This window comes from Lissotriton vulgaris, unplaced genomic scaffold (genome assembly GCF_964263255.1).
Source record: "Lissotriton vulgaris unplaced genomic scaffold, aLisVul1.2 SCAFFOLD_6136, whole genome shotgun sequence".
NCBI classification, from domain to species: domain Eukaryota; kingdom Metazoa; phylum Chordata; class Amphibia; order Caudata; family Salamandridae; genus Lissotriton; species Lissotriton vulgaris.
In genome coordinates, this window is record NW_028254148.1 from 7,173 (window position 1) to 28,365 (window position 21,193).

General features: G+C 44.5%; 1 protein-coding gene across 1 annotated transcript in view; it reads left to right on the top strand.

Annotated features, from left to right (window-relative positions):
• The first annotated feature begins 1,551 nt into the window (after nucleotides 1-1,551).
• Nucleotides 1,552-21,193, top strand: part of LOC147659663 (uncharacterized) — a 73,165-nt gene continuing 53,523 nt past the window's right edge. The window contains exon 1 of the mRNA XM_086951567.1: nucleotides 1,552-1,707. The gene's annotated coding sequence lies outside the window, so the exon portion shown is untranslated. The remainder of the gene's footprint in view (nucleotides 1,708-21,193) is intronic.

Sequence of the window (21,193 nt, forward strand, 5' to 3'; positions counted from 1 at the left end):
TACTTTTTCTCCTAAATGCTCTTCCTCATGGCGCTCTACTAACAATTTTCTCTGAGACTTTCTGGTCATTTTTCATGCGCCTCAGTTATTTCATGATGCACTTCCACATGCTCCCATTTTAGTCACCCTCTCTTTTGTAGTCACTAAATATTTTTTTCGCTCTAATTCCCTGACGCTCTCTCATATAAGTTACAAGCACTTCCTTAGGAGATACCTACGTCTTCTCATCGACATCTATTTTTCGGAGTATTTTGTACTTTATGGTGCTTCACCCTCTCTCCAGAGGTATTTCTGGAACATTTCAACCGCACCTTTAGTTGCCTCTCAGGGAATTGAGATTACTTAGTGGCACGAGAACTCATTTCTATGGTCAGACTACGTAAACCTCAATTTGTCTTTACGCCCTCAGTGAGTACTTCGGTGGCTTCTTCATCTTGTACAAATAAAGCCAATTCCTCTACAAAAATGACTTCTCAAAAATCATCATTGGCTCATGCAACTGCCAGTAAGTCTTCCCCACCTGCTCCAGCGGGCAAACGCCTTAAGCAAAATTCTCCTACGCCAGAAGACAATCCTTCAACTTCTCCTACTGACCACATTCTGGAGGAGCTGCGAGCACTGCGTCCATTTATTGAAAAAACAAGTACAGATATGCAGCTTTTAAAGGACAAGTGGGAGAATATGGATGCCCGACTTTCTACTGTTGAACAACACCTCCCTGAGCTTCAGTCCAACACACAACGTATAGCCACCTTAGAAAAGACTGTCCTCTCACTGCAAAAACACACAGAAGATTTGGAAAATCGCAATAGGAGGAACAACCTCCGTATTTACAATTTGCCTGAAAATCTTGAGGGTGACAATCCAGTGTCTTTCTTTACCACTTTCCTGCCGAAACTTCTGGACCTGCCACCTTCTACCTCCATTAGTATACAAAGAGCTCATAGACTAGGCGCCAGAACGGATTCCTCTTCGAAACCTCGTGGAGTCATCATCCTATTTTTGAAATACACGGATCTCCTATTGATTCTCTCAGCTGCGAGGAATAAAAAACAAGTGACTTGGCAAGGTCAACGAGTCTATTTATCTCAAGATGTCTCTAATGTCACTGCCTCCAGACGTAAAGAATTTCTGGCTATGCGTCCTTCTCTACGCTCCCTGGGAGCAAGATATGGCTTGTTTCACCCTTGTACTCTCAGTCACCTATCGGAATAAGACTTGGTCATTTCAGGAACCTGGAGAATTAAGGAACTTTCTTCTTCTACAAAGTGAAGAAGGGATGGACGCCTCCTCCTCTGCTTCGAACAGTGGCTGAAATTTGACTTTTATTGTCTGCATGTCTTGTTCTTCTAGTAGTTTGTCTCTGACTTCATGTACTTCTCCATTCTCCTTATCTCAGTTTCTTACCTTCTCATTTTGCGTATCTTCTCTCTGAATATCTTTCTCTTGCGTATCCTATATATATCTACTTTCTTTTCTAACCTCTGGACCTATACTTTACGTCACATGTTCTGTATGTTAACAATTTTTCCTTTTTTTTTTTTTTTCCCCAGACGGATATGTATCGGATATTCCTTTCACCATTTTGTCCCATCCTATGTTCCTTTTGTGCGGTCTCGATGTGGTTCTGCTCCTGATCCTGGTCCGTCCGTCTTGTAACGCATTACCACCTCCCCACCTTCCCTTTGTGTATACTTCCCCTTCCAGGTATGTTCAATACAGTCATCCTTTTGGATTTGTACTGTCTTCTATGCCTTCTCTCTTTTCTTCCTTCTTTCTCCTTCCCTGATCATCTTTCCCTGTTCCTACCCCTCTCCCCTTCCCTTTTTCTTTTTCTTCTTCATTCTCTACCTGTTCTTCCTTCTACCTTTTTGACGAGCTTTATGGTTATTATCTCTCTACAGTTTGAATTACTAAATGTACAGTATGTTTTTGCATTTTTCGATTTTGATCAGTTTAATAAGCTTTCACCTTCAAAGTTGTTTCATGGAATGTGAAAGGATTTAATCACCCTATCAAAAGGCAAAGAGTACTCTCCCACCTCTCCTCTTACAATCCAGATATTGTTCATATTCAAGAAACCCACCTCTCAGATATTGAATCCTTAAAACTAAAGCGATTGTGGGTTGGAACTGTCTTATTTTCTCCTGCTTCTCAAAAAAAGAATGGGGTGGCTATTTTGATTCATAAACGCCTTCAGTGTAAAGTAGAAAGAAAAGGATGATGAGGGGCGCTGGGTTTTAGCTAAACTAATCATTAATAATATCCCAATTACGGTATTCAATGTTTATGGTCCTACATGTTTTGACTCCTCTTTTTGGCCCTCCATTACAGCAAAATGTGTTCAATATAAAGATGATTCTTTCCTATTAGGTGGCGACTGTAATCAGATCGTTGACCCATTTTTACACCGTAGATCCTCTGTTCGCTTTTCCCCTCACAAACCACATAAGCAATTCCTTGACACTATCACTCAAACTCATCTTGTGGACTCATGGAGACTCACTCACCCAGATGTTATGGATTTCTCCTTTTTCTCTCCTCCTCATGCTTCTTTCTCCCGTTTGGACTACATTTTTCTATCTTCATCTCTATCTCAACACCTTATATCCTCCTCTATTGAATCTATAGTTATCTCTGACCATGCTCCTATTATCACTGTTTTTGACCTTCTTCCTCCTACTCCTAAATCTTCTCGCTGGCGTTTTTAACCCTTCTCTTCTTGCTGATCCTCTTTTTTCTTCCTCTTTTCGTTCTTTCGCTTCTGAATTTTTTCACCTCAACTATACACCTGATACCCCCCCTCATTCTTTGGGACTCTTAAGGCCACAGCCCGAGGTTTTATTATTGATTTTGTCTCTAGAAAGAAGAAAAAATTCCTTCAAAAACGTAAAGTTACCCTTGCACACATTAAGTCGCTGGAACATCAATTCTATACTTCCTCTACTAAGATTATGTCTCCTGAACTACTTAAAGCTAAGATTGCTTTTAACAAGCTTACTACAGACTCTGCCTCCTCTTTTCTCCTCCGGAGCAGCGCACGATACTATGGAGGTCGCAATAAATCAGGTAAATTATTGGCTAACTATTTATAATCACGTAAAGAACGAACTAATATTGACTCTATCTATTCCCCCTCTAATACTCTTCTTCATACAGACGCGGAAATTTTAGAACAATTTCACTCTTTTTATGAGACTTTATATACTCCAGAACCCCCCCCCCCCACCCCAGAGCTTATTCAATCTTATTTTGACAACATACCTCAACCAGATACCTCCCACCTTAATTTTTCGTCCGTTGATTCTGATCTCACTATTTCAGAGTTATCCTCTGCTCTATCCTCCCTCACTAAAGGCAAGACTCCAGGACCCGACGGCTTTCCAGTTGAATTTTACCTACATTTTTCAGACCTCCTCTTACCTAAACTTCTATCTCTTTTTCAGTCTTTTTGTTCTACTGGATCAGCCCAAGGCTCATTTCAGGATGCTACCATATGCCTTATCCCTAAAGATGGTAGAGACCCTAAGTTTTGTAAAAATTATCGAACTATATCTTTAGTTAATGTGGACTATAACATTTTTTGCAAAATTACTAGCTCTTCGCCTTGACCCGCTCCTACCACATCTTATAGGGAAAGAGCAATGTGGCTTTGTTAAGGGCCGCCTAACATCGGATAACTCTAGACTCTTCCTTAATGTTTTAAGTAAAGCCCCTTCACCATCAATTCCCCTTGCAGCCATTTCAGTAGACGCTGAGAAAGCCTTTGATCGGGTTGACTGGTCCTTTCTCATGGCCTCCTTAAAATGGCATGGCTTCAATCCTAAATTTATATCTTATATTTCTTTGATATATTCTATGCCCAAAGCCTCTGTTCTCGTCAATGGTCAACTCACTTCCCCATTCACACTCCAACGTGGAGTTCGTCAGGGCTGTCCTTTATCACCTCTTTTATTTTTTTTTGGCGCTTGAACCCTTCCTTACTTCCATACGTAATAATCCCTCCATCTCTGGTTTCCCGTATGGTAAACAACATCTTAAATTGTCTGCATATGCTGATGTTATGTTATGTTATGTTATAACAATTTATTATGCGCACAGCGACTCCAGCGAAGGAGCATCCCGGCGCAGAGACACTAAGCAGTCATAACACAGCATGGAGATAGTGCTACAGAAAGTACTAAAAACAGGGAAGCTAAAATAGGAAGGTTTTTATGGCTCTACGAAACGACAGCAAGTCCTCTATCAGCCGAATTTCAACTGGGAGGGTGTTCCAGATTGACGCGGCTCTCACCCTGAAGGAACGGCCCCCCATCCTGCTGAGCCTAAATCTGGGGACAACAGCACGGGCCTGCCCTTGAGATCGAAGATTGCGGGTAGGGACATAGAAGGAAATGGAGTTGGCCAGGATCTCGGGGCCTATGCCTCTAAGGATTTTGAAGGTCAGACACAAGACCTTGAAGAGAATACGCTTCCTAACCGGGAGCCAGTGCAGGGAGCGGATGACATGAGACACCGGGCAGAACTTAGGAAGTCCAACAATGGCTCTCGCCGCGGCGTTCTGCACCCGCTGCAGACGGGTTAACTCAGCCTGGTTGGCCCCCGCCAGCAAAGAGCTGGCGTAGTCCAGACGAGAGATGATGGTTGCCTGGACCACAAGCTGTCTGGTAGGGGCGTCGAAGAACTTAAGCACCGGCCTTAACCCTCTTAGGAGACCGAAGCAACAGGCTGCGATTTTTTTGGTGTGCCCTGTAAATGTAAGACCAGCGTCTAACCAGACCCCGAGGTTCTTCACCTCCAACACTGGGGTCGGAGTGGGGCCCAACTCCGAAGGCCACCACTGATCGCCCCAGAGCTCCACTCCCTTCCCGACAACCATAACCTCTGTTTTTGTGGCATTAAGCTGGAGACAGTTACCTGTCAACCAGCTGGCCACCGCCTTCAGTCCGGACTGAAACCTGGGGGCATCCTGTTCCGCATCCCCGCTGAGAGTAACCGCCAGCTGTGTGTCGTCGGCATATGAGACCATGGTTAGGCCCCACTGCCTTGCGACATCAGCCAGCGGTCTCACGTAGAGATTGAACAGCGTGGGACTCAGCGAGGATCCCTGCGGAACCCCCATGGCCAGAGGCTGGAACCTGGACTTGAAGGGAGGGATGGCAACACAGAAGGAGCGGTTGTCTAGGAAGGAGCGGAACCATTGCAGCGCCTGGCCGCCGATACCAATCTCCTCGAGCCGCCCAAGGAGGATGCTGTGCGATACAGTATTGAATGCGGCGCTGAGATCTAACAAAATCAGCGCCGCCGTCTGCCCAGCATCCAGCCTTGCACGGAGATGTTCCACCATCACCAGAAGGGCAGTTTCTGTGCTGTGGCCAGCACGGAAGCCATTCTGTGTGGGATCGAGGGCATTGGACCGGGCTAAGTGTTCAGACAGGGCCAGATTGACATGGGCCTCTGTCAACTTAGCTGGCCAGGGCAGCAGCGAGATGGGACGGTAGCTTTCCGGCTTGGACGGGTCAAGAGATGGTTTTTTAATGATCGGAGACACCACCGCCTGCTTCCAGCTGATGGGAACGACCCCAGTCTCTAGGGAGAGATTGACAAGAGAGCGTATAGCCACGCGCCCCACAAAGGTCTGGTCTCGAAAGAGGGCAGGCCTCACTGGATCGGATGGGGACCCAGATTTAACTTGCGTAGCAAGTTTGTCAAACCCTTCCAAGGTGAGGGGGGGAAATGAGAGCAGAGCGGGCTGGTAAGATGTCTCCTTAGGGCTACCCAGCGCTGTACCAGTGCTCGGGAAAGGCCGATATATAGACTGGACTTTTCCCAAGAAATAGGAAGCGAGGGATTCACAGTGTGTGACAGAGCTCTCAACCGTTGAGATAGACCGCTTAGACATAAGATCTTTCACCGCCTTGAAGATGGCCTTCGACGGGTTAGTGCTGTTCCGGAATTCCTCGGCATAAAATGCCGCTCGGGCACGACAAATGGCCCGGTGATAGATCTTGACGGACGCGACATATGTTGCTTTTAACTCAGCCCCATATGTCTTCCGCCAGGCCCTCTCCGCCCGTCTACAGGCTCCCTTCAGAGCGCGCAAAGCGTCGTCGTACCAGGGGCTTGACACTCGAGGGTTGATCTTCGTTGTTACAACAGGTATCAAAACATCCAGAGCCCTGGTGAGCCAAGAGCAGAAGAGATCATACCCCTCCTCTACGTTGTTAAATGGGCCCAGAGGTTCCACTGACAAAAGATGGTAAAAGTCATCCAGCCTGAGTTTACTCCAGGATCTCCTGGGTACCCGCTTGGCTGAAGAGGTGGAAATGTTGGTAGTTATAGGGCAGTAGATGGATACCAAAGAATGGTCAGACCACTCTACAGGAGCCACCGACGTGACTTTAGCCTCGGTCAAGTTGGTAAAAAAAGGGTCAAGAATATGCCCCCCGGAATGAGTAGGCTGGGAGACCAGCTGAAAAAGTTGAAAGGCCTCTAAGTCCATAAGAATACTACGTGCTGTCAGGCAAGATGGATCATCGAAATGCAAATTTATATCGCCCAGAATGGAAAAATTAGCACAGTCAGTGACCAAGGTGGCGACAGTCTCCGGGAAAGCATTCCTGAACGCCACATCACTGCCCGGCGGACGATACACCACCATCCCAGAGAGTGTATATTCTGGGCTGACAAAGACTTTAAAAGAGGCGCTTTCACAGCCAGCGATCTTAAGAATGGTCCACACACAGGAAAAACTAGATCTCACTATCAGGGCTATACCCCCGCCTCTAGATAGCCTATTCGCAATATACATAGAGTAGCCGGGAGGGCAAACAAGATTGGGAATAGCAGTGTCGGCTTCCTGAAGCCATGTTTCGGTTAAGGCTAAAATATCCGGGGCTTCATTTTCAATCAGGTCGTACACATTCTGTCGATGTTTAAGGATAGACCTGACATTAAGATTCAAAATCCGCAGTGAGGGCGGTAGTCCCGTGTTGTGCCGGACGGCAGAGGGACAAAGCCGGGAAAGAAGCTGCGGAGGGTCAAGCACCAGGCCATTACAGGGACAGCGGTAGGGGCCGCATAGAGGATGAACGGGCTGTAGAGTGCAATGACCGCTCACCTTGCCGATGGAGTACAAACGCTCCCTGGAGTATGTAAGCATGGCAACAGTGCTGGGTGGACGAGAGCAGGCCAGAGCCCGCCACGTCCCGCGCGTCCTTAGCGCGGACGGGCGCAGACGGGCAGGACTCTGGCACGACTCCGGCCACACGAGGACACGCCCGCTGCGCGATCCCGCTGCGCTAGGGGGCAGAGAATATGTAGATTGGGAGGTGAGGGAAGACTAGAGCGTCACCCTCTCAAGATGGCCGCCCGCCGAGGGACAAACAGGAAGTAGGAGCGCTCTATCTCCCTCCACTCCAACAGCATCAAAGAGCTGCGGTGGACCGGGGAGACAGCGCTATGCCTGGCAAGGTAACAGTAGTATTAAAATAAACTTTGCAGTTTTAAGAATAGCCCAAAGGTTAAGAACACACACTTTTAAAAATTCGACCTCAGTAGTGCAGACACGCTCCACACCCAAGCGCTAACGTGCTAGTAGTCATTCAGCACGAGCGCCAGTGTAAACAGCCCTAAATAGTCAGGGAGGGAGGGAAGACTAGAGCGTCACCCTCTCAAGATGGCCGCCCGCCGAGGGACAAACAGGAAGTAGGAGCGCTCTATCTCCCTCCACTCAAACAGCATCAAAGATGATATCCTTTTATTTATTTCAGACCCGACCACCTCTGTCCCCTCTTTATTGAATGAATTTGAGAAATTTTCTTTGGTCTCGGGTTACAAAATAAATTCTGACAAAACAGAGATCCTTCCCTTAACCAAATTTTGCCTTCCCCACTTTTTCACAGCCACTGGCTTTGCTTGGAATTCTACGAAAATTAAATATCTTGGTGTTCTTTTTTCTAGCTCTATTTCTTCTTCTATTCAACTCAACATGAATGCAGTCATCTCTAGAATAGACTCACTACTCACTTCTTGGAACCCACTATTTCTTTCCTGGTGGGGCCGTCTTGACTCCATCAGGAGGATGATTGCCCCCATTTTGATCTACTTATTATCCATGCTTCCACTTCGCATCCCAACCTCATATTTCCGTCGCATTGACTCTGTGTTGTCCAAATTTCTTTGGAAGCAGAAAAAAGCTCGCATATCTCTTTTACACCTACGTAAATCTAAACTTAATGGTGGAACCAACTTTCCACACTTTCGCCTTTACCACAAGTCCTTCTCCCTTCGACAGGCCTCCCGCTGGTTATCTCAGGAATCCTCCCCTTTTTCTCCCCTCTGGCTTTCTGTTGAACAGGAGTTATTGCTTCCATACTCTTTACAAGAGGTAATTCGCTTCACTTCTAAAGCCCCATGCCTTAATCCCCTTTTATTCAAACATACTTCTTTTCTTCTACGACCTTTAGTCTCCCCTACCTCGGTATCACAGGAATCCTTCCTACTATTGCCTATATGGTACAATTCACTCATATTAATAAATAACAGACCTATTGCATGGCCCTCATGGAGAGCGAAAGGTATCATCTGGGTACATCATCTTTTTGATGGTTCATCCCCCTGCTCATTTCCTAAATTTCGTTCTCAATTCCACTGCCCTCCTTCTTTTGCAAAGAAATTCCTCATCCTTATGGAAACCATTCTAGATCGTTATTATTCTCTTCCTTCTGAAAGCCTATCAGCTTCGTCTTCCTCCCTACTCACCGTCCTTTCTACTATTCCTAAAGCTTCCATTATTTATCGGACTTCTCAGCCCCCGATCCGGACCGTCTCAAATCAAAATTGGAATTGTCTTGGGAAACAGATTTACATTCTTCATGGCCAACTTCTCTTTGGGACAAAATATGGGCCAGATCCTTGAAGATTTCCCGTACTGCCTCTCTTACTCAATCCCTATTTTTCTTCTACCGCAGACTATACCTTTCTCCTCTTTCTATTTCTCGCTTTCAACCCAATTCTGTATCTAATTGTTGGACCTGTAATGCTCCCTCTGCAGATCTTTTACACCTCTTCTTTTTCTGTCCTTCAACTCGTATTTTTTGGTCTCAGATATGCTCTCGCCTTTCTCGTATTTTTAACATCTCTATTCACTTCTCCACCTCTTTTGTATTTCTTGGTAGCCTTTCAGAAGACTTAGATCTCCCTCCACATTCTCACGGTCTTTTTGATCTTATGCTAGCCCTTGCATTACAGCATATTGTCTCTAATTGGAAATCCTTGAACACTTTGTCTCTAAATTGTTGGTGGAATTTTGTATGTCAATCACACAGACTTGATGTTGCCTTTGCTTCCTCGTGCAAACCCTCCCGAAATGTTGAACTTTACTGGTTACCTCTTACTTTATACTTAGATCAATCTGCCAAAAAGATTTATTCTCCACTTTCCTCGGATAATTTCAAACCCCCCTGAACACATATGCTCTTGCCTGTAGTTTATGATATTTTTCAATTTTGCTATTGTGATTTTTTAGCTTTATACTTGTCTCCTTTGCTACACGTTCTTCATTCAAGTAATTGCTAAATATGATGTTTTCTACTGTACTTTCTGATTGACATCCAGTGTATTTTCTATTTTTATTTATTCATTCTCTATGATAATACCATGTTTTCTTTCCCTCCCCCCCCCCCCCCTCCTCCCCGTCAAATAATTCAAAATGCTTTGTTTTTCATTGTGATATTGGTTGCTTCTGTTTAATTTATCCCATCATATATCCTTTTCTCATATTCTGCCGATGTCACCTTATTGTAATATCTGTTTTTCTTTTAATAAAGCTTTCAAACATAAAAAAAACAAACAAGTGACACAGATATCACACTATTTAAGTTATGTAAAATATGCTGAGCACAATACTGGCGCAGACTGGCAAGCGTACTGTTACCCAATTAAAGAGGAGGTCTCTAAGATGTTGGCGTTAGGGGTGATCGAGCCTTCCAACAGTCCTTGGGCCAGCCCAGTGGTCTTGGTCCCAAAGGCTGCTGCACCGGTGCCACTCTAGAACTGCGGATTTGTGTGGACTGCTGTGGGCTCAGTGCTGTCACCAGGACTGACGCACACCTCCTCCCCAGAGCTGATGAGCTAATTGATTGGTTGAGAGCTGTCAAGTTCCTCCGCACATTTGATTTAACGTCTGGGTACTGGCAAATTGCCTTAACCTGTGGGGCCAAGGAGAGGTCAGCATTTTCAACCCCAGAAGGACATTACCAGTTCCGGGTGATGCCCTTTGGTTTGAAGAATGCCCCTGCCACCTTTCAGAGGTTGGTGAACCAGGTGTTGGCTGGGCTGAAGGATTTCAGTGCCGCCTACCTGGATGACATTGCAGTGTTCAGTTCCAGCTAGGAAGAACCATTGTTGCCCCCTTAACCGGGCTGACTTCCAGGAAGAGCCCAAGAAAGTGATCTGGACTGAGTCCTCCTAGAAGGCTTTCGATGCCCTGAAGGCCACCATGTGCACGGCACCCGTGCTCAAGCCATCCGACTTCTCCAAGGAATTTGTTGTGCAGACTGACGCTCCAGAGCATGGAGTGGGAGCGGTCCTCTCACAACTGAATGAAGAGGGCCTAGACCAGCCTGTAGTCTTCCTTAGCCAGAAACTACTCCATAGAGAACAGAGGTGGAGTGCCATAGAAAGGGAAGCTTTCGCTGTGGTCTGTGGTCTGTGGTCTGGGCGCTGAAGACGCTGAGGCAATATCTTTTTGGGACTCACTTCCAGGTTCAGACAGACCACTGGCCCCTTAGATGGTTGCTGTAAATGAGGGGTGAGCTGCTGCGGTGGTCCATCTCCCTACAAAGAATATACTTTACGGTGGAACACCCTCCTGGCACAGGACACACCAATGCAGATGGTCTGTCCAGGTTCTTCCGCCTCAGTGAAGAGAACTCCCAGGAGGGTGGGTAGTTCTCCCTACTTTCAGCTGGAGGGGACATGTGTTAGACTTGGCATCTTTTGGCGTGTTTCCCCTGAGTTTTTGCTTTCTGACCTCCAAGTTTTGACTCTGTTTTTGCTGGCGTAGTGTTTTTGCGCACTTTTGCACTGCTGATCAGTGGTAAAGTGCAAGTGCTCCTGTGGTAAAGTGTGTTATGGATTGGATATTTGATTTACTTGTCAGTCCTTAGTAAAGTGCACTGAGTGTGCCAGGGCCTGTGAAACAAATGCCACTCGTGGGCCTGCAGCACTGACTGTGCCACCCATGTGAGTAGCCCTGAAAAGGTACCATAGACCTGCCATTGCAGAGTCTGCGCGCAGTTTGTAACTGCCATGTCCACTTGGCCAGTGCACACACTGGCCGATCCCTAAACTTCCCTTTTCTTACATGTCAGGCACCCCTAAGGTAGGCCCAAGGTACCCCTCTGGGCAGGGTGCAGAGTATGTAAAAGGTAGGACATGCCCTGGTGTGTGTGGCGTGTCCTGATAATGAATTACAGCCAATTTCATTTTTCACTATTGCAAGGCTACCTGCCCCCCCCCCCCCCCCACCTCCCCCCCCAATACGACAGATGGGAAGTTTGTTTATAACTGACTGACTGAAGATATTTGTAGAGCGCACTATTACTGAGGCATCTTGGCGCTGGATAATGTGGAACCAAAACAGCCTAAAAAGATTAGATTTGTGTGAAGAGCCAAGTTTTTATACTTTTCCTAAAAAGCGTGCAGCAAGACTGGAGTCTCATTTGGACGGGGAGGGAGTTACTTAATTTAGCTGCTTGGAATAAAAAACTTTTTCCTCCCCATCTTACTCTTTTTATCCTCGGAAGAAGTACTAGTGCAGTGTCAGTGGATCTCCGGCAACGCAGTGGGACGTAACTGGGAAATAAAGATTGTAGGTATGTCGCCCCTCCTCCGTAGAGGGCTTTATGCACTAGGCAAACGGCTTTAAACTCCACCCGCCATCTTTATAAGATAACATCTTATAAACATAACTGGCCCGGGGAATTAGGTAGGAAAATAAAGTTTTGTATGCCTGAACTCAGAATATAAAGTGTATCTTTTACTGAAGGTGATTTTTACATTCTTTGTTTGAAAATACCACTTTTAGAAAGTGGGTATTTTCTTTCTCAGTCTTCCTGTGTGCCTATGCTGGAATGTGGATTGCCTGTCTGGGTTTTAGATGACAGAAGACTGGGGGAGTAGGATTGGTGCCAGATAGTCTAGATGGGTCAGGAAAGGTCTGAATAGACCTGGGCTGCAATGAGGGAAGAGGGATGAGATTTCCTTGCACCTCCAAGGGCCTGGTCTGCCTCTGACAATACCTTCTAAACCTCCTGCCAGGAAATCACACCAGAAAATGCAGAACTGGTTCTGCCTGGGCACACTCTCTGCCTAATAAATCAAAGGATTTTGAGATATAAATATTGGGGCCTAGAACACTGAACTTTAGAACTCTTTTGGATCAAGAAGACTGCCAAGAAGAGCCCGAGAAGCTGTGAAGATGAACTACCACTTTGTTGTGTGCTTTGCTGTGTTGGCCTGCAGTGGCTGCTTCTGTCTTGGGGCGTGAAAGGACTGGACTGAACTTTCTGCAATCCACTTTGTGAGTCTCTCCAAGGGCTGGAGGTAGAGCCTCTGCCCTCGCACTGGGAACTATGTGTTTTGTGCTGCAACTGAAGAAAAACAACTTGACGACGTCTAGGATGCCGCTGCCGACTCCGTGTCCTGAACGCACCGCAGAGGGCAACACAGCGCAGAGGGCAACACAGCAACGCTGCACTGCGACCCTGGTCTCACAGACTACGCCTGCTGAGGCCGCCACCGAGCCGCTGCTCGTACCGCAAGCTGTGGGCACCGCACTCTGCCCCGCTTCGCTTCACGATGACGCCGTGGCACCGCATAGTCAACAAATTAGATGCCAGTACTGCACAACTACTACAAAGATGCACAAGAAAATGAGTTATAAATCTCTCATTTTCACAGACCACTCTTTCAGTCAAGATTTCATCTAATCAAATGATTTTATTTTTTGTATTTTAACTTATTCTTTTTCTTAAAGATTTTTCTAGTATTGCAAAAGAGGAAACTATAGATATTTGGCTTTTTACTCAGTCCAACATATCTTGCATAAATACATGGAAAGGGGAACAGGGGCCCTAGGTGCTAAAAGTTTAAAAAGGTTTGTTTGAAGTGAAAGTGAGTGAGAAATTTAGTGAGAAATTTAGAAATGGAAGAAGGTTGACCTGACTCGATTCAAAACATTCAACTGATACACACAAAATTACATTCAGACAAACAAAAAGTGAGGGAAAGAGAGAAAAGAAGGTGTTGACGTGTGATGGCCCTGCACTGGTCCTATTTAAAATGGCAGGTGAAACCAACTCCACTAAATTGTGAAAGATATTTTCTATACAATCAACAATTAGACCATCAGCAATTATTTCATTTGAACAACAAAGTTACAAGTAATTGGCCTAAACATTAAGGTAAACAAGGTCCACGCGTTTCGAATCCCCTAGAATCATGGGATTCTCCTCAGGACCGTGTGACAATCAATCTGAAAGACATAAATTCAAAAACCATACTGTCAGTCATATTCTCGGGCAACTCTCAACTTAAACATTCAGTCCAGCAAACACTCAGATCGTACCTTTTCTTCTACTGAAGCCTTGTCTGTCTGGGAGTTGTGAAGGAAGGATGGAGAAGGGGGCTAAAAGTTGTCATAATCAAGTGAGATGTCCTTGGTAGAGGAAGGGCGTTTTTTATGTTACTCACTTAATTGCTTCTGAAAGCGGCCTCCTGGGTCCACTGTGATCCGGTAACGTTGTACAGAATGCGGATTTAATGCAGTTTTTGTAAATGTTTCTGAAAAAGATACCAAAGAGGTGCGTGAAACATCGTGCTTTGTTGTTCGTGCTGAAAGTACATCCAATCTCTGTTTGTTAAAAACATTCTGGTAATCAGAAGTACTCGGTCAGCGGCAAATCGTAACGCGCGCTGTATTATGGAAAAGGTGACATTTCCTCTTTCTTAAAAAGCTGGTTACTATTTTAGAAGAGCGCTGTTGCGCCTATTGAATTCGGGGAGGTGTCACTAAGTACGTCTGTTACGAAAGACGACTCGTACTCGCAAGCGTGAGGAAGTTGTGAAAGTTGCACATACCCTCACTTTACATAAAGTTACTAACTATCGCCAAGCAGACGGCGGTTACCTTTTTACTTGAGAAACCGATTCCTCATGGGGCGTTGCTTCAATCGGTGAAACGCCGTGAAACTGTTCCGGGTAGGCGGGTTTAAATCGGAACTCCGTTCTGGGCCAGTGGAGCACTGGGAATTGTAGTCAAAATTCTAGTGCGCGTTGAACACTAGAAAATGAAGTTGACTGTCAAATGCACGTGAATGGACTGGCGACAATTCGGAGGGGCTGGAACGAACGCATGCTCTTGTGTGTGATGAATCCGATTTATTGTAACTTTGCGGACATGACCGATTCCTCATGGGGTGTTGCTTAAATCCATAAAACGCCGTAAAATTGTTCGAGGTAGGCAGGTTTAAATCGGGACTCAGTTCCGGGCATGAGGAATCGGTTTCTCAAGTAAAAAGGTAACCTCAGTCTGCTTGGCGATAGTTAGTAACTTTATGTAAAGTGAGGGTATGTGCAACTTTCACAACTTCCTCACGCTTGCGAGTACGAGTCGTCTTTCGTAACAGACGTACTTAGTGACACCTCCCCGAATTCAATAGGAGTTTAGCAACAGCGCTATTCTAAAATAGTAACCAGCTTTTTAAGAAAGAGGAAATGTCACCTTTTCCATAATACAGCGCGCGTTACGATTTGCCGCTGACCGAGTACTTCTGATTACCAGAATGTTTTTAACAAACAGAGATTGGATGTACTTTCAGCACGAACAACAAAGCACGATGTTCCACGCACCTCTTTGGTATCTTTTTCAGAAACCTTTACAAAAACTGCATTAAAAGCCGCATTCTGTACAACATTACCGGATCACAGTGGACCCAGGAGGCCGCTTTCAGAAGCAATTAAGTGAGTAACATAAACGCCCTTCCTCTACCAAGGACATCTCACTTGATTATGACAACTTATAGCCCCCTTCTCCATCCTTCCTTAACAGCTCCCTGACAGACAAGGCTTCAGTAGAAGTACAGGTACGATCTGAGTGTTTGCTGGACTGAATGTTTAAGTTGAGAGTTGCCGGAGAATATGACTGACAGTATGGTTTTTGAATTTGTCTTTCAGATTGTCACACGGTCCTGAGGAGAATCCCATGATTCTAGGGGATTCGAAACGCGTCGACCTTGTTTACCTTAATGTTTAGGCCAATCACTTGTAACTTTATTGTTCAAATGAAAAAATTGCTGATTGTATAGAAAATATCTTTACCAATTTAGTGGAGTTGGTTTCACCTGCCATTTTAAATATGACCAGTGCAGGGCCATCACACTTAAACACCCCTTCTTTTCTCTCTTTCCCTCACTTTTTGTTTGTCTGAATGTAATTTTGTGTGTATCAGTTGAATGTTTTGAATCGAGTCACGTCAACCTTCTTCCATTTCTAATTTTCTCACTAAATTTCTCACTCACTTTCACTTCAAACAAACCTTTTTAAACTTTTAGCACCTAGGGCCCCTGTTCCCCTTTCATGTATTTATGCAAGATATGTTGGACTGAGTAAAAAGCCAAATATCTATAGTTTCCTCTTTTGCAATACTAGAAAAATCTTTAAGAAAAAGAATAAGTTAAAATACAAAAAATAAAATCATTTGATTAGATGAAATCTTGACTGAAAGAGTGGTCTGTGAAAATGAGAGATTTAGAACTCATTTTCTTGTGTATCTTTGTAGTAGTTGTGCAGTACTGGCATCTAATTTGTTGACTATAATATTGGCGTAACCTTACTGCGCGTAAGCCAAAACCCTTGTTGTCTACTCATTGGCACCGCATAGGGCAACGCCGCAACGCGACCCAGGTCTCACTGAAGACGCCTGCTGACGCTGCCACCGAGCTGTTGCTTGCACCGCGACCTGTGGGCACAGCGCTTTGCACCGCCTTGCTTCAACACCTTGGTATCCTGGACAACACCGCTCTACGCCAAAATTGACGCCACTGCTTGCACCGTGGTTCAAGGGCACCATCCGTAAAGTTACACGACGCACTGCAGCCTTGGCTTACCAATGCCGGCGCCATCGACTCCAGTTCGTCAGCCGACTACAGCGCTTCAACAATGACGACTCAACTGCTTGCACCATGACTTGCCAGCACCATGACGAGCACTGCCTTCATCTCGCACCTCAACACCGGTCTCACCAACGACCCCATCTGACTCTGCCACCGAGCCGCTGCTCGCCCCGCGACCTGAGGGCACCGCGCGCTGCACTTCGTACTGCAGCACATGATGCCTGCCTATGCCAGCGCTCCAACAGAGAGGAGATCTACCTGCAATGCATGTGACTTCAAGGGCCCGACAAATCATAAACCGACCTCCGGAACTGGCGCCTGCAGACGCCATTTTTTCGGAAGCTCAACGAGAGGTCAACAATGCCCTGCATTTCTAAAAGGTATTGTTTGCAGGTGTTCCTGACACTGTAGCTGGCCCGCGGCGACGCGGTCAGCCAGAACTGTTTGGATTTGTATGCTCGAGCCGTGAAAGCTCCGGACGAAGCTATTGACATCAAGGAACTATTTTTAAAGCGTATTTTGATAACTGTAGATTTTTACTGTATTGTGGATTTTTATCGTTTTTGGTCTTGTCTTAAATATATAAAAGTACTAGCTTGACATCGCACGTTGCGATCTCAGAAGAAAGGAAATTCAAGGAAACTTGTTATGATAACATTCAATTTACATTGTGTCATTTTTATTGAAACCTAGCTTACCCGTCGCGCGTTGCTGCAGTCTCAGAAGAAAGGAAATGCAAGGAAACTCGTTATGATAACATTCAATTTACATTGTGTCAATTTTATTGAAACGTATTGATTTTAAGATGGAGAACGTTTCAAAGTATCGTTTTAATTCTATTTATTTATTCGAGTGCTTGTGGATACACGATTTTTTGTTTTTCCGTCTGGTGGGTACATCAGTATTCGAAAGATAATGAGCGCCCTGGGGGGCCGATATTGAAAAAAAATGTACGCCAGAAACCTTCGCGAGAGTGTACTCAACAACTTCCCAAAGTTTCCTGGCGATCGGATGAATGCTGCTTAATTCCATTTATTTATTCGAGTGCTTGTGGATACGCAATTTTTTGTTTTTCTGTCTGGTGCGTACATCAGTATTCGAAAGATTATGAGGGCCCTGGGGGGGCAATATTTAAACAATTTTTATGCCAGAAACCGCCGCGGAGTGTACTCAACAACTTCCCAAAGTTTCATGGCGATCGGATGAATGGTGTAGTAATGCATAAAGGACAAACAGACAGACATACCTTCGTTTTTATAAATATAGATTGGATATTTTTCTAAACTGGTGTGGTATCCTTTTTTAGTGCTTACACTGTATTACTGTTGGTTATGAGCAAATACGTTACACACTGCCTCTAAGATAAGACTGACTGCTCGTGCCAAGCTTCCAAGGGGTTTTATTTTAGGAGTGTAACTCCCTTATCCTGACTAGGAAGAAGGGTCCCTATTTGGAAAAGGTGCAATCCCTTGCCAACTAGATACCCCTATTTCTAACAGTGTGCATCTGACTTGTTTCTTCAGGTATTAGATCCTGAGGCAACATGTAATTTTTCCTGTTGCAATCTTCCTGGTGTGTTTGAGGCTTGTTCCATGTCTGATGTTTCCATCACGGTAAGTGCTCGGGATGAACAGAGGACAACTGTGTTATGTTGATCTGATAAAGGATCACTCTGAAACCGTAACAAGTCTTTTATGGTGATTTAGGTGGTGCAGGCAACAGTTATTCACTGGTGTGTTGGACTCCTAAGATCTGGCCCTTTCTATAAATTAATCCAAATCTAACATTCCCCCTCCCTAATTGAGTTATCTACTACCCTGGCTGTTTGTGGCTGTGTCTTGAGCATGGATGGTTCCTGTTTCTGGCTTGAGGTGCGAGTGTTTCCCTTGGCATTGTGTGTCCTAATCAGGTGTATTCCCCCTATTTTCAGGGTAGCCTTCTTCATGCAGCCCCATATTAGTTGCAGGGTGCTGCACAGCAAGAGTAAGATTGTAACCACTGGCAAAGAGGCCTTGCTTAGACCTGCGATCCACTTTTGTAGCCAGGTATACAAACCTGTAAACCATTCAATGTTTGAGGCACCTTTTTTTAAATCCTGATCCACTGTAGGTTGTATAGTGTTTGGAAGGCGATTGACAGTGTGTCCTTGTCCAGGTCTTTCATGGGAATGAAGGTACAGCACACTGTACATATCTTGACGCATATGCCCCCTTCCATTGTGGTATTGAATCCAAGACATACAGGTGCCACATCACAATGAGGCAGATGGTACACATTTCTTCTTTGCATTTAGGCCAGTTTCAGTGGTGTTCATCATTTTGAGCAGTTCTCACCTGATGATCTGCAGCCACCAACCTGCCACTTTTCTGATATCCACGATCTGGTCCTGGATCACAAGCTCAGCGTCTTATTCCTCACCGAAACATGGCTCACTCAATCTACAAATGGTGACCCTGTTTGGACTCCCCCTCTTTGATATCTCATTCAAAGATGCGATAGACCCTGTGGCAGAGAGTTTGGTATCCCAATCATGCACAGAACCTATATTAAGGGCATTTTGTCCCCTGGTCTTATTTAGGACTGAAAGCATGCCATTTAAATTGCATTTTAGCAAAACTATTACATGTGCATGCTTTCTGATTTATAGACCACCAGGCACCTCTAAACAGTACAGGGAATCTCTAATAGAGTGCCCTACCTTGCACTCAATTAATCAAATAAGTTTACTAGCATTTGGCGAAAGCATAAAAGTACAAAGAAATATCACAATGCAAATTGATTGAAAAGCATTTAAAATCAGTAGTTATTTTTAAAATAAAAATATTTGCAAGCATCCTCGCCAATAAAACTAACAACAATTCATTATGGATGTATAAACCTAATAAGAACACATTTTTATGACAAGCAATTTAAAATGACGCCAACCGTACGCAAACTCTTCCTAATCCTGTGTCGAATTCTAGTTAACATGTTTAAAACCTTACAACAATTCATTATCAGTAATTAAGCATTTAACGACAGGCTAATGAAAATGATCAAATAAAACAACCCCCTTCTCTAATGAACGTTTTCCTAGTCCGAATGACTGAGTATAACACATTTGCAGTCATAAAACAGATGAAAGGGGGTTCCAGGGAATTAAGGAAGGCCTGAAGAGTAAGAAAATAGACTCAGCGCTGTTAACATTGGGAGAATTCTTTTTTTTTCTTTCCATTTTATAAAAACAACATAAGAATAAAATGAGACATTGTTTGAATAGACTTGCCATCACAAGGACATAGCAATAGATTATTTAGTGAATGTTCTGCCGAAGGAGTCCACCCTGATGGCATTTCATAAACTCCTGAAAACTTATCTTTTTAACATACCTTTCTAACATCTGCTCCTTGCCCGCTTGATCTGTCCACAGTGCTGGGAGGTCTCAGGGTAGCCATGCGCTATATAAGTCTCATTTCATTTTTTTCAAGCTGGATATCCTACCATCAGGGAAAAATTCAATCTCATTCTTGTTAAAAGATATCGATGCATGTCGTTAGAGACAAGGGAGAGCTATGAATCATATCCTCTGGGCACTCTAGGCAGTGTCTGGTCGAATATAACTGTGACTTTACTTTGATTACATTGCCATCTTTTAACTCACATTTATTAACTAAAGCCTCTCTTAACTCAATTTTGGAGAAAGATACGCATTTAGAGGGTGTTGTGTACCCAAAAGCTAGGCCCAAATCTGTGAAAGACTTCTTGACATTTGCTAGCCAAGGAATACTAATGGCTCGTTCCAGGTTGATTATATCTTTATTACAGCTTGATTCAACATAACCAAGTTTCCAGCCATAAGAGGCGCGGGCCATTTTGATCAAGTCAGTAATAAAAGGGAGGTCAATTTCTTTGTGGACAATCCGATTCGAGCAAGCCAGAGTAACTGAAAGCAGCTTGTTAACATACATAGCCTCCACTTAATGCAGAACACCCACTTCAGCTGTGCCCCATATTTCTGCTCTGTAAGGGGCTATGGCTAAAGAGTTTGCCAAATAAACTTATACCATTTCCCTAATTTATGTTTTACCCAGTTTAGAGGCAAATTTCCACAGAGCAGCTATGCTTCTTTGCAATAAATAATTCTGTTTCCTACCATAGCAGACCAGTCAAGTTTTGAATCGAAGAAAAGGACTAGAACACAAGCATTTGCAATGCAATAGGTTTTGCATTCATGCAAGTTTAAGCTTTTGGCAATGTAAATGACAATGCCTTTTATTTATGTTTTGAGTTATAAAACCTAAATAAAAGGCATTGTCATTTACAATACTAATAGCTTAAGCTCTAGCAAGACCTTTTGCATTGCAGTAAAGGCCTTTTCAACCGCTTGTTAGATTGTAAATATCGGAGGATGCGACCGGCCTGCAATGTCTTCAAAGTAGTGATAAATAGTGCAGTGAAGAAGATTTGTAAATGTTGTAAATTACACACACAAAGTGTGAAGTGAGTTACATATGGTCCAAGCTATAAACACTAACTAAGCGCTCCAACGCCTTTCGCTCTATGATTACACTGTCGTGCCTCAGGAGGAAGAGCAGGGGGTGGGCTATTTCCTGACCTCTCCGTGATTTGAGTGTGCAGTGTGGTATTGCGTAATGTCATTGCTATCTTTGGCCTAATAAAAAACACTCCAGCTGGGCCCTGGCTTCACCTCCTGGTGCAGGGCGGGCTGTGCTTTATGGCAGGCATGGAGGGAGGGAGGGAAGGAATCTGCACAGCTCCGGCCTCGTACCGAGCTCCTGCTATTACTAGTGAGCGAGAGGCACTGAAGTGGTGGTATTGGTACTGGTGGTGGTGGTGGTATTATTGGTGGTGGTGGTGGTGTTGTAAATAAAACCGGCTTTTGAAAACAAACGGTTATGTGGCTTTAATACAGATGACGTGTAACACAAATTTGCTATTTTCAGCTTCCTGCACTGAATATGGAGGGTGGGGCATTTTTTTCAAGGTTAAGAAGCAGAAAAAGTATATTGTTAGAT